This window comes from Bombus bifarius, unplaced genomic scaffold, assembly GCF_011952205.1.
Source record: "Bombus bifarius isolate JDL3187 unplaced genomic scaffold, Bbif_JDL3187 scf7180000007996, whole genome shotgun sequence".
Classification (NCBI taxonomy): Eukaryota; Metazoa; Arthropoda; class Insecta; order Hymenoptera; family Apidae; genus Bombus; species Bombus bifarius.
In genome coordinates, this window is record NW_022884376.1 from 4,703,724 (window position 1) to 4,718,681 (window position 14,958).

The 14,958-nt window shown below is 39.4% G+C and overlaps 1 protein-coding gene across 1 annotated transcript in view; it reads left to right on the forward strand.

Moving 5' to 3' along the window:
• Nucleotides 1-14,958, forward strand: part of LOC117206151 (sterile alpha and TIR motif-containing protein 1) — a 138,666-nt gene that overhangs the window by 41,249 nt on the left and 82,459 nt on the right. The window lies entirely within an intron of this gene.

Here is a 14,958-nt window from a genome sequence, read left to right on the forward strand (position 1 = left end):
AGACAGTGCGTGGAATGTGCGACTTCTTCCTTCGTGGAAGTACGAGATTTGTTGGACATTTACTTCGGTGTATGATCGGACGTAAATTAGGGTTGACGCTGGATCGAACATTTGGAGTTGTTTGCAGAAGTTGGTTTTATAGGTTTGAATTCCACCTTGAAGCTTAACGAGAGGAATTTCAAACAATGTCTTTTAATTTACGCACCTTTTATATTGTTCAGTGTCCAACGTTGCGTTAAAACAACGTTTCATTTCCAGTCCCATTTCGATCAACTGATATCATCGAAAATTTTCTATTTTAATATCGCGAATTTTATAAAGTTGGAGAAATCGATGTAATTCGTACACCAGGACGAATCATTCTTCGTTTAAATCGTAGAAATGTTGTTGTTTCTCATCTTCTGTAAAAAATCTACCATTCGAACGTGTACATCGCTCGTCTTACATCCTGATGCATTGTTCTTGGCGAAAGAATACGTAAATTGGTTACACATCGCTTAAACACTTGGTCCTTGATGAATTAACAAACCAGTAAACAACGATTGATCCAGGACAAATAATTTTTGTAAATACATAATATCAAACAAATGTGATTTCCATCCAAATTAAAAGAAAAACGACGAATGACAAATGGCACCGCCAATGCCGAAACTTGTCATAAAATTCTCTAACCTCGTGAAACTGCCTGTTGTATCAAGTCGACGATATTCGGCGGCTCATTAAAACTCGGGCCTTCGTCCAGCACGGTCGGTCGCGCTTGTTTGTAACAATTAAGACACGTTCTCGCATAAATTATCGGCCGCTTCCGTCAGTCGAAACGGCGACGTTTACGACAGGAATGTTTATGCGCGATATAAAGCTTGTACCGTTGCTGTTCGTCCGTTTCGTTCCTTCTTGCACCCTTTTGCAGTCCTCGTCACCGTTGTAACGACCACCGCAACTCCCTCCATGGAAAATTACGTCTCTCGAATGACGAAAGAAAAAAGGAACCGCGCTGCACGAAAACGTCCCCGTGAGTTACGATTTTGCATAAAGGCTCGATTCTTCTCGGTGCATCTTGATCTTGAGATTTTGTCTTGCTTGGTCGAAAGCTGCGTTTTGCAGATAAAACAGAGGTAAAAGATGCGGTCATGGTGTTTAAATGTGAGCGTTTTTTCGAACGTAACTTCTCGAGTCTACGGTCTTTTCAGCGGTACGAAGGAAAAGAGAGGAAAAAGATATTTATTCGAAGAAGTCGTATACTGCAGTCTCTCTCGTGCAGCTTTTATAAAAGTATTACAGCAAATCTTAAGATTCGAAGACCCATTCATTCGATTCAACCAATTCTTTCATCTTTTCGGACTAACAAACTTCCTCGGTGCTATCTTCTATCGTCCCATCGATATTTCATCGATCCTTCGACCAACAGAAAATTACCACAACCCAAATATCGTACAACTGGCGAATCTACTCGTATTCAAAGATTGAAATTTATATTGCGAGCTTGAACGCTCGTAAATCGAGTCTCAGTATCTTCCATAAACAATTATTACGCACAATGCATGGAGATACGCTATACACGGTGATATTATTGTCAGAAATGAGTGTTCAAGTTTTTTCCGCGGAAAGAACAGGAATCGTGTGACGATAATTCGTATAATAACGTCGGTGGAAATTACGAACGATGGAAATGATAGCTTCTCAGGTGTCGGAGAGAATCGCAAAACCTGATAGAAGGATTGTAGAGGATGTAGAGGATATAGAACCAATAGGTCGACGAGAAAATTGCCTGGGCGTGGAAATCGTAAGTGACGGTTACTAATCTAATAATTGTTCATTAATTTGAAAAGTTATGCCAGGATAAACACTGCTTCCTTTTTTCTTCAACTTCCAGTTGCTGATCTCCGAACGTGTTATTATATAGCGAGTAGTAAATTATTTATTAAGGTTTGTGGTACGACAAGTTCAACCGGCTGGTATATACTAGCTCGAGCGGATTACCATTGAAATGCTAATAAATTCGCCACGTTACTCCGCAGGCGCCACGCCTCGCACGCATTTGAAAAGGCTCGCGGTGATTCTATTCGATTCCTTCGTGGGAATCGGCAAGGAATCCTCTTTGTAACAATGCAATCAATCTCGACATTCGATTCCAATCCCGATGTATGCTAATTTCGAATTTTACAATTTTTTCTATTTTTCGCTGGCTGATCGTCATTTCCTCGATAAATTCTGCGAATTCGCACGATCATCAATAGATAAACTGAATTCCGTTAGATTAGAGATCAACACCAGATTTACAGATCTGTATCTACGAATATACTAGTACATTAAATACATTAAGAAACATGATATTTCTTTCTCGAAGGACGTTGCTTACGTTAAATTCATTAAAAAAAAAAAAAAAAAAGAAAGGAAAAAAGAGTATGGTTTGAGAATAATGAAAGGAAATGGAGGGACGCGTGTCAAGTCCAACGAGCGTGTCAGGGGCGTATCACGATTCACGTTGCGCCCTGACCTTACGCACACCTTGTCGCATCGACAGGCGTTAGAACAATCGTGGCACACGTTAAGACGCAATGATGCTTTCTGGTGGGTGTTGGTATGCGTCTCCTACGCTTCAACGGGAATTGATGTTTCCGACGATTACGCGTTTAAACACCACTCTTCCTCGCTGGAAGGCGGAAATCGTCGTGGTCACGTCGTGATCGTTGGATCGTATCGATCAACGAAATCAATTCCAAGGCGATCCGTTGACTTTGTCGTTTCACGAATGTTTTTTTCTGAATTTATACGTAATGTAACGTAGCATCGATCGTAATACGACTATGTAGAATAGTGAGTTTAAGATGGAGTTTGTCGCAAGTAGACTGTGGATGTCGATACGACGATTCTTATTTTTATAGATATCGAGAGACACGATCGTTCGGATCTGCCAAGTTACCTCGATTCCGAAGAATTTGATGTCAGATAACTTGATTAATGTTTTCAGATATACGTGCTTGATACTTATAGGGAAATCCCATCTTTTAATACGTATGGTATGGTCAATGAATGAGGATAGAATCGGTGGAGACCTTGGAGTTTGGAACATGGAAGATGCGAATACCACGGTTACACAGTCCTTGGATTTCGATGCTGAAAATAATCGAGTAACGTATGTTTAGGCACGCGGAGTCTGGAAACTGTTTATACAGAAAATATAGATGATCAGGCTGAATCACAGAGTTCGATGGATAAATTTTGAGAAATGCGAGAAAAAGCCATTTATACACTGCGAGAATGGTTCATCAACATACGAAATGTCTGATCTTTTGTATTAATTTTCTAAACAATTTTCTTTTTTTTTTTTACAAACATTAGTATCTCTCTTGTGGATCATTTCATTCATCGTTTTAAGCCTGAGAATTTTCTCTTTCATATATGCGATTTCAATTGTTTTGTTTAAATAGATATCGCGAGGCATAACTTCATTAAGCTCGGACATATTGCGTGTCATAATCTGATTGAATAACAAACGAGTGTTTTTTTTTTTCGACGATCCAAAGAACATTCTGTGGTTAAAAAATATGGAAAATTTCGTGTGACTGTATTCGTAACGCGTTGTAAATGCAAGTCGTTCCAAAAATAAAGATCAAACGATACTTTTCCTTGCATTTTAAAATGTCGAAACGAGGAAATGCAAGGGAAACGTTCGAAACGAATTCGAGGCAAACGGTGGTGTTCGTAAAATTAAAATTAGCATAAGTTATGGGAAGGCGAATTCCCCGTGACAGGTTAGAACGAAGTTAACGCGACCCACGCGACCACGATATTTATAAAGCCTGGAAGTATCCGATTAACGGAGAGATTTAAGGTATCACGGTTGCATCGGGTCGTTCGTCTCGATCGAATATTCATGAGCACGAAATATAGCGCGAGGATGACAAATAGGCGACTAATTTCATGCTGCATACCAAAAAACCCACACGGACGTATCTATCTCGTTGAACGTTTTCACGGTTCGTACCAGCCTTGCACTCCGATCTCGATGAAAAATGTTTCGAATCGAATCGATAGCCGTAACTAGAGGACACCATGTAGATACAAAGTGATCGACCCTGTAATTTCTTGAAAATTTCTTTTAGAGAAACTTTCCAAGAAACTCTTGCTGCTTAATCCTTAGCATCGGTAAATATTGTGTTAGTTTTTTACATTTTCCTCCCACTTCAAACTTGATTATACCTATTTGTGGCAAACACAAACATAATCGCGCCTAGGCGAAGTCTAAATATGCTAACAAAATATTGCGACAATATTCTCAAGAAGTTTTCCTCATAGTCTTTCTTCAAACGCGATCATACCTAACGTAATTTTCCTCTCACGTAGAAAATATTTATACGTACATTTTTAAACGTAACGACGTCTAATTCGTACTTAATCCTAACTATACCTAATCTTAGCAAAGCGAAATTTAGCTATGTTGGGAAATATTATAAATAATATTCGCAAGAAATTTCTACAATTTTCCTTTCAAATTGTACCACTATTCTAAACCTAACCATACTCATTTCCAAACTTAACCATATTCGACTGTAATCGATTTCAAATCCAAACAATATAATTATCAGAACGAATCTGTCTCGTCGATCCATTAGAAGTTAATCATCGATGGTTTCGACAAACATTTATCACTTTAAGCTTCAAACTATTGAAACATCTTGAAACGGTTAACAACGAACGATCGTAGCTAACTTTCACTCATCGTATCCCGTTTCGCGTTCCTTTATCATGACAGCTTTCCCATTAAGTATCACTCACGATGAACAAAGGCCATAAATATTCTCGTATCGTGATAGACAATCAATTTCTGTAAGATGCTGGGCAAGAATCAGAGGAAACGTACGTATGAATCGAGTATCCATTGAATAATTTTTAATCGTGCAACACGTTCGATTTCATAAGCGATTTACATGATTCGTATATCGGCGGTCTGCTAGGAAGAAACGATTCGATGAAGACACGGGGTTAAGAATAATTAATTTCAGTCGCTAGGAACGTCTGGACTGGATGACAAATTACTTCCGGATCCCATTACTAGCCTCGTAGCGTAGTTAGTACCGCGTAAGAATAATTCGTGATCTCAGGCGAGATTAATCACGGAAAGGACGATGAAACGACAACAATAGGAAACAAGAGAAAGAACGTTCCTATGAACCTTTCTAAAAATAACGCCTCTTCCCTGATCATTCATCTTTCGCGCGTTTCGGTCGGTTCGATCGCGCGGTTTTTCATAAATTCGTGAAAAATGTTTATTTTCAATTTCAGGAAGTTTCTGGTACTCGTTCGTGACGTTCCTGGCACACGTTCCGAGACTCGTCACTTGCTTTCTGAAAAATATTTCAACGTACCGCTGAATCGTTTGGGAAGATCGCAAGGAGAAGAAAAATTTAAACGCGATATATCTTCGCAGAGTTAATATGGCATTTATAGAATTAGGATTTATATAGAATTAATATTTTATTGAATCGCGTATCATTCGTTTCCTTCGACGATTTCTCGTCAAATATTTACATATGAAACTTATTGTTGGTACGTGGATTGCCAGACGCGTTACGAACTTTTCAGACAACCAAATAAAGCTATGGAAAAGATCTTTTATTATCTTTCTCTGCACAAAAATAAATTCACCGGGAGATTCTTTTCCTCGAGAAACAAAGAGGCAAAGCTACTCGTGTTTTTCCTGCCAGCGTTTCCTGATTCTTGGTTGCCGGAGGAACTCGAAACAGTAGTTTATCACGGAGGTAGTGCACGTACATACGTAGGTGCCTCCTTAAAGCAGCTGATTCGTATCCATCATCCTTTTGTCTAGAGGCAGCCGAACCCCCACGACGATTTAACTTACGAATTAATCAACCGTTGGTGGAACGAAGTTTCGTACCACGGCGTCACTCATTATTCTTCTTACGCGGCCAGATAAATGACGGCAGTTAATTACGAACACGTAGAACCCCGTGGCAAACCGCGACCCACCCGGACAACTGGAGAACTTGGTGTAATTTCATTTTGCCAACGAGTCGACCAACGATCTCTGATGTCTTCTCTCGATACGTATAATGATTTACCTAAAATTGATAAAAAAAAAAAACAAAAATATTTCCCATACTGATACGTAACAATTTTCGTTTCTTATCGACAAACGTCACGGCAAACATTGTTGACGAATCTCTAGAATTCAATCTATGCGCAAGTGACAACTCAGGCTAAGAGTTTCGTTTCATTAAACTTATACATATTGCGTTGGTAACTAAGTGATTGCGGATTTTGTCATTAGGTGGTATTGACAAAATCCGCAATCACTTAGTTGCCAACTCAATATGTACGTATAGAAATTCTAAGAACTTGAAACTTTAAGAAAATGCGATACAAAGAATACAATAGAATAATATACAATGGAATTTCTTCCTCCCTAAATGGATTAATATTTTTAATCGATCTTTTTGCATCACAGTATGATATATGAATCGGTACGATCAGTTTCTGGATAAAGTTAACGTTACTCTTAACAAGTACGATGCTCTGATATTTCCTTCCTGATTTTGTAATATCTTCTCACAGCCGGAATTAGTCATTATGCGCCTCTTGCTCTTTTCCGGAAATCACGGAAGGAAGTAAAATGGGTAACTGGGTCGACAGAATGAACCACAACGATTCTTCAAAATCTGTCGGGCCATTCGTTATCTCGGCAGAGTAAGCCCAACGACCACGCTTACCAGGATAATTACCGAGTCGAGCGTGGCTGGGTCTCAGTTGACCGATTAAAAATCGCGATCCGCTTGTCTCGCTTATCTCCTCCCCTTTTGTAACGAACAACCGACGGCGGCGTCGCGTCGGTCAGGCGGTGCGCGTGGGTTCCGCGATCCCGACGGTGATTCAGGTTAATCATGATTGCGCGAGGAAAACGACACGACGGAGAAAGAAAACTCACGAAGGTCGGGCACGATTTTCCACGAGCTTTTCCGATTCTCATACGTATACATAGCGTTTCTTTCCTCTGCTTGGAGGAACGAAGTCAAGGTTCGATACGATGATGCTTCGTGTTGATAAGATTAATATCTTATGAATATTTTGTTTATGATCGTCATTATTCCTCTGATATTGGTTGACTGAAGCACGAGACTCGTACTAAAGGAATCAAAATATACAAATATACAATAAATATTGCAACGAAAAAAGAAACATTTGCTTGCATAGTCGATAAAAACGAACTGTTGCAAATCCGTAAAATTTCTATAGGAAATTACGCATTAATCATTTTGTCCGCTTCGATGTTAACGCTACAACTATTCTTTAATGTACATATACCTGAATTTCATAGATACGTTCATAGATACGTATGCGATACGAGACTGAAAATCTCTAAATACAAATTGCGTGTAATATTTCAATATTTTGCTGGAGGCACATCGTTCTGACAATAGATAACAACTACTTAAAAACAGCTACTAGAAAAAGCGTAGACATAATGCTGTATTTTACGTTTGCTAATCCATAGCTAGCCAAATAAATTGGAAATATGAATTATAGATTAAATAATCGTACGTACATACTACAGATTGGATAATCTAATAAGGTGGAAGAATTCGAGCGTTTTTGAACTTATTTGGCAAGATACATTTTCACGTGAATCACACCTTCGACTATCTTGGTATTAGTCATAACTGTCACAGAAAAATGAAAGAATTTTTATGAATTACCGCGACAAGATTTAATCAATGCAATGAGATAATTACGAATTCTGATACTGACAGGTGATTTTCTTTTGACACTTAACAAGGTTCTGATACTTACTCGTGCCTTCATACTCTGGTGAACGAGGCGCATTAATAATCATGCTACGACGTCGGCTCTCGTCCGTGGGGGAGAGGGGTCTAATCGAAAGCGCGCGTATGACTCACAACTCGCGATTGTCGTGCGATGCACGCTTGACACGATTTGCTGGACTTACTTGGAGGAACGAGGAAAGTCCCAGCTTCGTTACTTGGAATCCCCCCGATTGACCGTCTGCGGACGTGTCATGGAGAAATTGTACGAATTTTGTTGACAAAGAAAGAGAGAGAGAGAAAGAAAGAGAGAGAGAGAGAGGCAAGCTACAAACGAATATCGTCGCAATTGGAATTTTCGGCACGTTCCGGTAGAAATTGCTGACCATGCCGAATATGGTATTTAATGCCAGAATTATTGTCGATTAAAAAGAGGAAAGAAACGAAGGAGCAGAAACAGACTATGCGCGTGTTTTAGAAAAGTCATAAGAAATCTAAGAAATATATGTAAATCTAAAAAAAGATCTAAGAAGATCTAAAAACGTTTCTATAAAAAGATAGAAGCCAGGCATTTTTCTTGGATCATATTCGAAGTTGTTTTAATCGTTAAAACGATAATGAGATTGGAACATAAAACTACGGCAGAGTTGTAAAAGTAAAAGGAAGACCACGTTAGTCGATAATCGCGTTAACCTTTAGAAAACCACGAGCAATTTCGGAAAGGTTTGAAAATTTTCCACGGAGCAATAAAATTGGCTACGTTGCCGATTTCACAGGTGTTTTTAACAGGTCCGCTTTCGTAGTTCTCAGAATCGAGCTCGTTCCACTTACAGCATCGCTGGCAAAGATCGCTGCGACGATGTTTTATTCGGCGTTTAAATATTTTATAACCGCGTTAAAAGCGCGCAAGTATGGCGACTCTGTCAGTAACGTGGAAGATGGACAGAACTGGGTGCCTGTGGCAAAAGACAAAATTTATGGAACTAGCTGGATCAAAAGACGTCTCGTGTCTGTCCACCGTTGGCATCTGACGTGTTTTGCTTTCGACTTGTCTCTTTCCACGCGAATGATCACGAGTTTGTCAGATTAAATGGGTTAAAGATCAAAACCGAACTCCTGGATATCTTTATCGAGCAACGTTGAGTCGCAAGATTGAAAAATTTGGAGCACAAGATTCCGTGAATGAAGTTTCGTAAACTCGTAACTGGGACAAAATGTGCGTTACAGAAGATCGATTGTTCGTTAAAAGAACGTTGTTTAAACAAAGTTAAGATAAAACAGTGTTAGAATGCCGAGAATTTGGTAATCTTTCACTTCACCTTGAAGCTCTTCTTAAAACATAAAGATTTATTCTCTGTTGATACGAAAGCGAGATTGAAACGAAATATTCGGCAATCGGTTGTACGATTTGTGTCAAATGTCCATTTTCATTTTTAATCTGTTCGTTGGAAGAAGAATCTAGAGAGATACATTTGTCGTACCTTTGTCAGATATAATATCAAATATTATTTATTTCGACACATATTAAGAAATAGAAAAGACAAATCTACGCAGAAGCTGGAATTATAAATTGTCTTAATTCTTAAATATCGAAGAACATTGCTTGGTTAACTTGATAATATAAATCGTTAAATTACGCAATATATACACGTATATATATAATTACACGTTGTTGATTTCTTGCCAACCGTTTAACCGGAATAACACCTCCAAATAAAAAAAAACACAGGACGAAGTGTTCCAACCTTCCAACAACTAAACTTTCACGAAACAAGTAAACGGACCAAGAAAAGTTAAAGTTCCTCGAACTTTAGAAACGACTGACAACGTATTTCGAGGAAGCGGACGATATCCAGGTGAACGACGTTACTCAGAGTCGCCTGAATTTCTTTCCATCGTTCCAGAATAGGTTCGACGGCGATCGTTTTCCAGAAACTCGTCATCGCGAAGATAAATGTACAGACAAGTAGCTGCACCTTCCCAGCGCGCCGCCGTGAAATAACGACATTAATAATGAATCACGCGGCAATTTTGCTTAAGTTTTACGATGGTGAACGTGTCGAGCCTAGTGGGCGGCTGTCGAAGGTCTGCCAGGCTATCTCGCCGCGTCGCGGGATCGATCCGCGACCATTTTTTCCGTCGCCAGCGGAATTAATGTATCTGCACCGCTTCCAGGAACGTGACACTAATTGCAAAGGACGACTGGAAGAATGGTGACACGCGTATATCTCTATGGAGAATTGTAACACACGCAATTTATTCACTTTGTTTCTTGCTTGTTAAAGACGAACGTTTGAACGATGATTTCGTATGATTTATTCGAGCAGAAAGCCCTTCTAACCTACTCTACGTATTGGCAATGAATTCTACGAACGATTTCTATGGGTGCATTCCATGAATGATTAGCGAAATGAAAAATCACCGTCGATTGAATCCACTTTTCTAGATGGACGACTATTCCGTGAACAAAAATCATAAGCAGCAAGAGATATCAGCAGTGATCTCCTGTTATACGTGGTTCTTCTATGAAGACGTTTAGGATTGATGGAGATCTACTGTGCTTACTCTAGAACAGCATCATGGTAAAGAAAATAGGGGAGGAAAATGAACCTGTAGAATGGAATGTACGAACCGAAAGTCACCAAACTCACGCTTGTTCGCAATTATCTATACAGATCCACCCTTACTCTAATAAACCCAGTACACTTTTAGATCATACATTCTAAGATGAATTCACTCGACTAGGCGCTACTCAAAATTTTGTCCGAGAAAATGAAATTTATATGCGCTCTATCGATGATCGATAATCAAAGTAATTGTTTTTGGTAATTGCAGAAACAAAATGCTGATTCTATATAAGTTAAACGAGCGGTAAAACTGAAAAATGACCTATCCGTTAGTCAGCCCCGATCTTAACGCGATCTCTATCCTACGAATGTCCATGAAACTGACAAAACCAACCTTACAATCTCTCGGAATCCTTGCACCATCAAATGCTTAGCACCTAACCGCATAGACCATTGTCCAACCGTAAGCTACATGCAACATTTTATGAACATGGGAACACGGCTGAGAAAAGGGAAGGCAGAAGAGGTCAAGAGCCAGTGTTACGCAAGAAAATGCGCTTTCGCGAGCGGCGATAAGCGTTACTTTAGCGGCGGGTATCCTTTTGTCCGTCCTGCGCCGCGGTTTCTCGGCCGTCTTAATGACCGATGCAAATACACGTCGTTAGGCCTTGTTGGGCTCGTTTCGCTACTATTTGTCTTTATAGCTGCGGCATCGGTGCTCTTGCGTCCCCTTTGCATACGCTATCGCGACGAGGACCGAGCGGCCGGCGTCGAGTGATTTCTTTTTTCACGCGGGTTTGATGGGTTTTCCCGCGCCTCTAGATGAACCTCTTACGGAATGGTTACTTTAGAGAACCTCGTTTACGATGATGATGATGATGATGATGACGATGACGACGACGACGAGGACGACGATGGTGGCGGTGGTGATTGCGCTGGTTTAATGGCGATCTTATTGTTTGTTTAGAGGAGATGGTGGAAATACGTATGATGAAGCGTGTAAATTGGTTTTTAAAAAGGCTATAAAGAAATTTATCGTAGATTGCAAATGATGGAATAATTGTACGTTGCGCGAGGCACTGTGTGTGATTTATAGCGACTTAAATTCATGTTTATTTCAATTTCAAGCAAAGCCAAGAATTTTACGAATTTTTGTTATTTCCGCCTTACTAGCGAAGGTCACAGTTGGCGCCAGAAATCAGTCGGGGTCTCAACATGGTTATTTACATCGACTGACCACTCGGAATCGCATAGTCGAATTCGTTCAACAAACTTTAACGTAGAGTACGAGATATAAATACCAATCGTTTGATCGAATATATTTTGTGTATTTAATATCCTACATACTCGATCTATTCCACGTGTTTTTACGAAGTAAGTATCGCGAAGAAAGCACGCGTAGAAGAAGCGAGAAGAAGCGCAGCCTTAAATGCCCCAAAATTTCCACCGATATGAATCTATCAAATTTCTCTGAAAAATTACAAATTGCTGGTTTCCACCGCTCTTGGTAATCCCGGAATTAATTCTCTAGCATCCAACGGTCCGTCTTCCTTTCGCTACTTTCATTAAGATGGACTTGGCGGCACGGTGCGGCGTTCTCAATTGCAACAGGATGAAGGTGCGCAACCTTTGATGGCTGACGATTGAAACAAAGCGAAGCAATACCGAAGTTCTTCGTTTCAATTCAAAGGGTTAACGAGGGCCGTGTACGCGAGCTAATTAGGATGTCGCCTAGACCGTTTATTTTCGTCGGGACCAGGACGTGTCACAGCCGAAAGGGCAGTTCGAAATGTCGCGACAACGACGCTTTTAATCGTCTTGCCTCATCGAGGGTAACGACGACTGAAACGAACCCAGTCTGTCATGGTTTCTTCATTGCCGTTTATATGCACCAGCGAATTTAATGATCCACGCGAGGAAATTCTCTGATTCGGTACTTTTGTCACTGTTCAGTCATGGGTCTTGATACATTGGCGTAATGAAGGCGAAGAGGTCTACTGGTATACGTCTTAAGCAGCATAACTACGAGTTGAGCGTAGAATTTTGATTAGTTTGTTGGAGTTTCATTTGCGACGGTTTATTGATAGAAAATTTAATTTGTAAGCATGTCAGAGTTTCTTTCATTTGGAGGTATATATGTGTTCCTTTATGATCCCTGGGATTACTTTGGAAGTAGACGATTGAAGCAACTGTTCTTCGAGTCATTCTGCTCAAGTTCGAAGAAATTTCTCGAATCTTTTTGTCAACTTATTTTCGTTGGAAATTTGTTTCGAGTCGAAGATCCAGTAAAAATATTCTCTGGAATTCTGTTGATAAATTTCGGAATCAACCCTTTAAGAGTTCTACGATAAAATTCGATCAAACGTTCAGTCGATGTTCTTCGTTTCTATCGTCCAGCATTTGTCACTATATCGTTCTCAAAATATTTTAAAAAATTAATTAATCTCTTTTCCCTTGCATCAGATATCTCCACGTTGAAGTAGATACTCCATAATGTTCACCTCTGATCTCCTATCGTTGCAATGATTCAAGCCGAATTTTTAAATTGCAAACAAATAACGCAACTGTCAGAATATCTAAGAATGATTTTCCAATCTAAAGGCAAGTCTAACTGGAATTATCAATAAAGGTGATCTAAGACTTTTAAATCGTGCTATTACAAAGTATTATATTTAGGTTTGTGTGTACATCTGAAAAGCAACGAACGAAAGATGATTCAATTGGAAAGAATTATTCATTTCGTATCTAGAAACGTTGTTGTGTTTTCTCGAACTCGAACCGCGAATTGGACGACGTTATTCGCGGAACATCGGACCGGATGGAGCGTATCGCGACTCCAATTACGCAATTTTCTTCCGCGGACGAGTCGCGAGATAAGTGCGGCCAAAGCGGCTTCGATGTCGCGTGAAACTGAAGAAATTAACCACGGTTAGTTGTATCTTCTTTGTTTTCGTAACTCTATGCTTGTTTTCTGATCGTTATATAATTTCGTGTTATTTTCTGTGTCCGTTATTAAATGCAAATATCGAAGAACGATTATAGATATGACATTTGTATGAACGCGTCTGTAATACGATGTAGCTTACAGTTAAAAAATAATTTGCAATGGCATTTGCGAATTTTATAACAAGTTAACAAATATTCTTCTTAGAAACTGTATTTTCTAAAAATGGAAGAATTCTTTCTTCGATCTTATTTCAACTGTATATCTTCTATCGTAAATTATTATAAATTCCTATAGATTTCTATTACAGATACAGGGTACAGGATGGAATTATTATTATTACTAGAATAAAAATGATTTTAATATTTCGAAATATTTGTTTTTCCCCTTATGAGAATAGGAAGCGTCGCAATTTCTGTGTTCGATATTTCGTAATAGCAGTGCCTCTCGAATTTCGCCTCGATCAAATGAACTCGTTTGAACTCACAAAGTTTTCACACCGTGGCAAATTCCAAGCGTTTTCGACTACTCAGCAAACAGGTCGAAAACTCCATCACTCAGGTGAGAATCCTCTTATCGTATAATTTCTATTTTTACTAATATTTCATACTTCCTGATATCTTCTTCGGATGTGTCTGGAGTTTTATGTAAAAATACGATCAATTTATGAGCACGTACACTGTCTTGATATATTTTTTGACATTCTAGTTTTCGTCAGTTACAGAATAATTGTAGTTAGTATGTGTGTACCGATATAATGAATGCAGCGTTAATTATTCATTCGATTAAATGGAAATCGATAGATGATTCATATTCAACTGCGCATACAATGCATTCGCATACTTCATTATTATGCGTAGCTATGTCAGATCCACAGTTATAAAGTACAAAAAACTTGATTAATAGAACAGCTAAATATATCGATCGAAATCACGAACAAAACAAATTCGCGTAGCTTTCATTACGCAATCTTTCTAATAATCGCATGTTCATATGGTAATAGTGATTTATCCGTTGTAACATCGTATCCATCGCAAACTATTGAAATATTACAGGTAATTTATAACTGTTAAAATCCTTCGTTCCAAGAACGGAGCTGAAATTCTGGATTCCAGTCAAATTTGTTAAAAAGACTATACGACGAGTATATGACTCGACGTTGTAAGTCACGCAATGCGTCAATCTCCATTAAAATTCAACATTTCAATCCGACTCGTTCAAGCAACAAAATGGAGAGACGTAGGAGACACAGAAATAGCGAAACTCTTGAAAAGAGCAAACGCAAATCTTCTCTTCTAAACGTCCTATTTAGAGCATTTTAGTAGTTCGCTGAAAAACCGGCTAAAATTGCAACAAACTCGCCGGTCTTCTCTCGGAGTTTTTCCACGCGTCTCAAACGTCACTCGTCTCGCGCAAGGCAGCACAAATTACTGGCAGAACAAAAACAAGACATGTCAGTCACATAACGTAGCTGCTGATGTAGGATCGCGAACGTACTAATTATCGTGGCTAGACCGCGAATTAGGGGCGTAAGACTAAACGAGAGGATGGTCGCTGCGACGACAAGTGAAGATCGTCGTCGAGACGCGTTATCGTCGGCCTCGATCTCTTCGCGCTTCTCTCCTTACGTCCGCAGGATGCGAGATTCACGTCGTTAAACACGCGT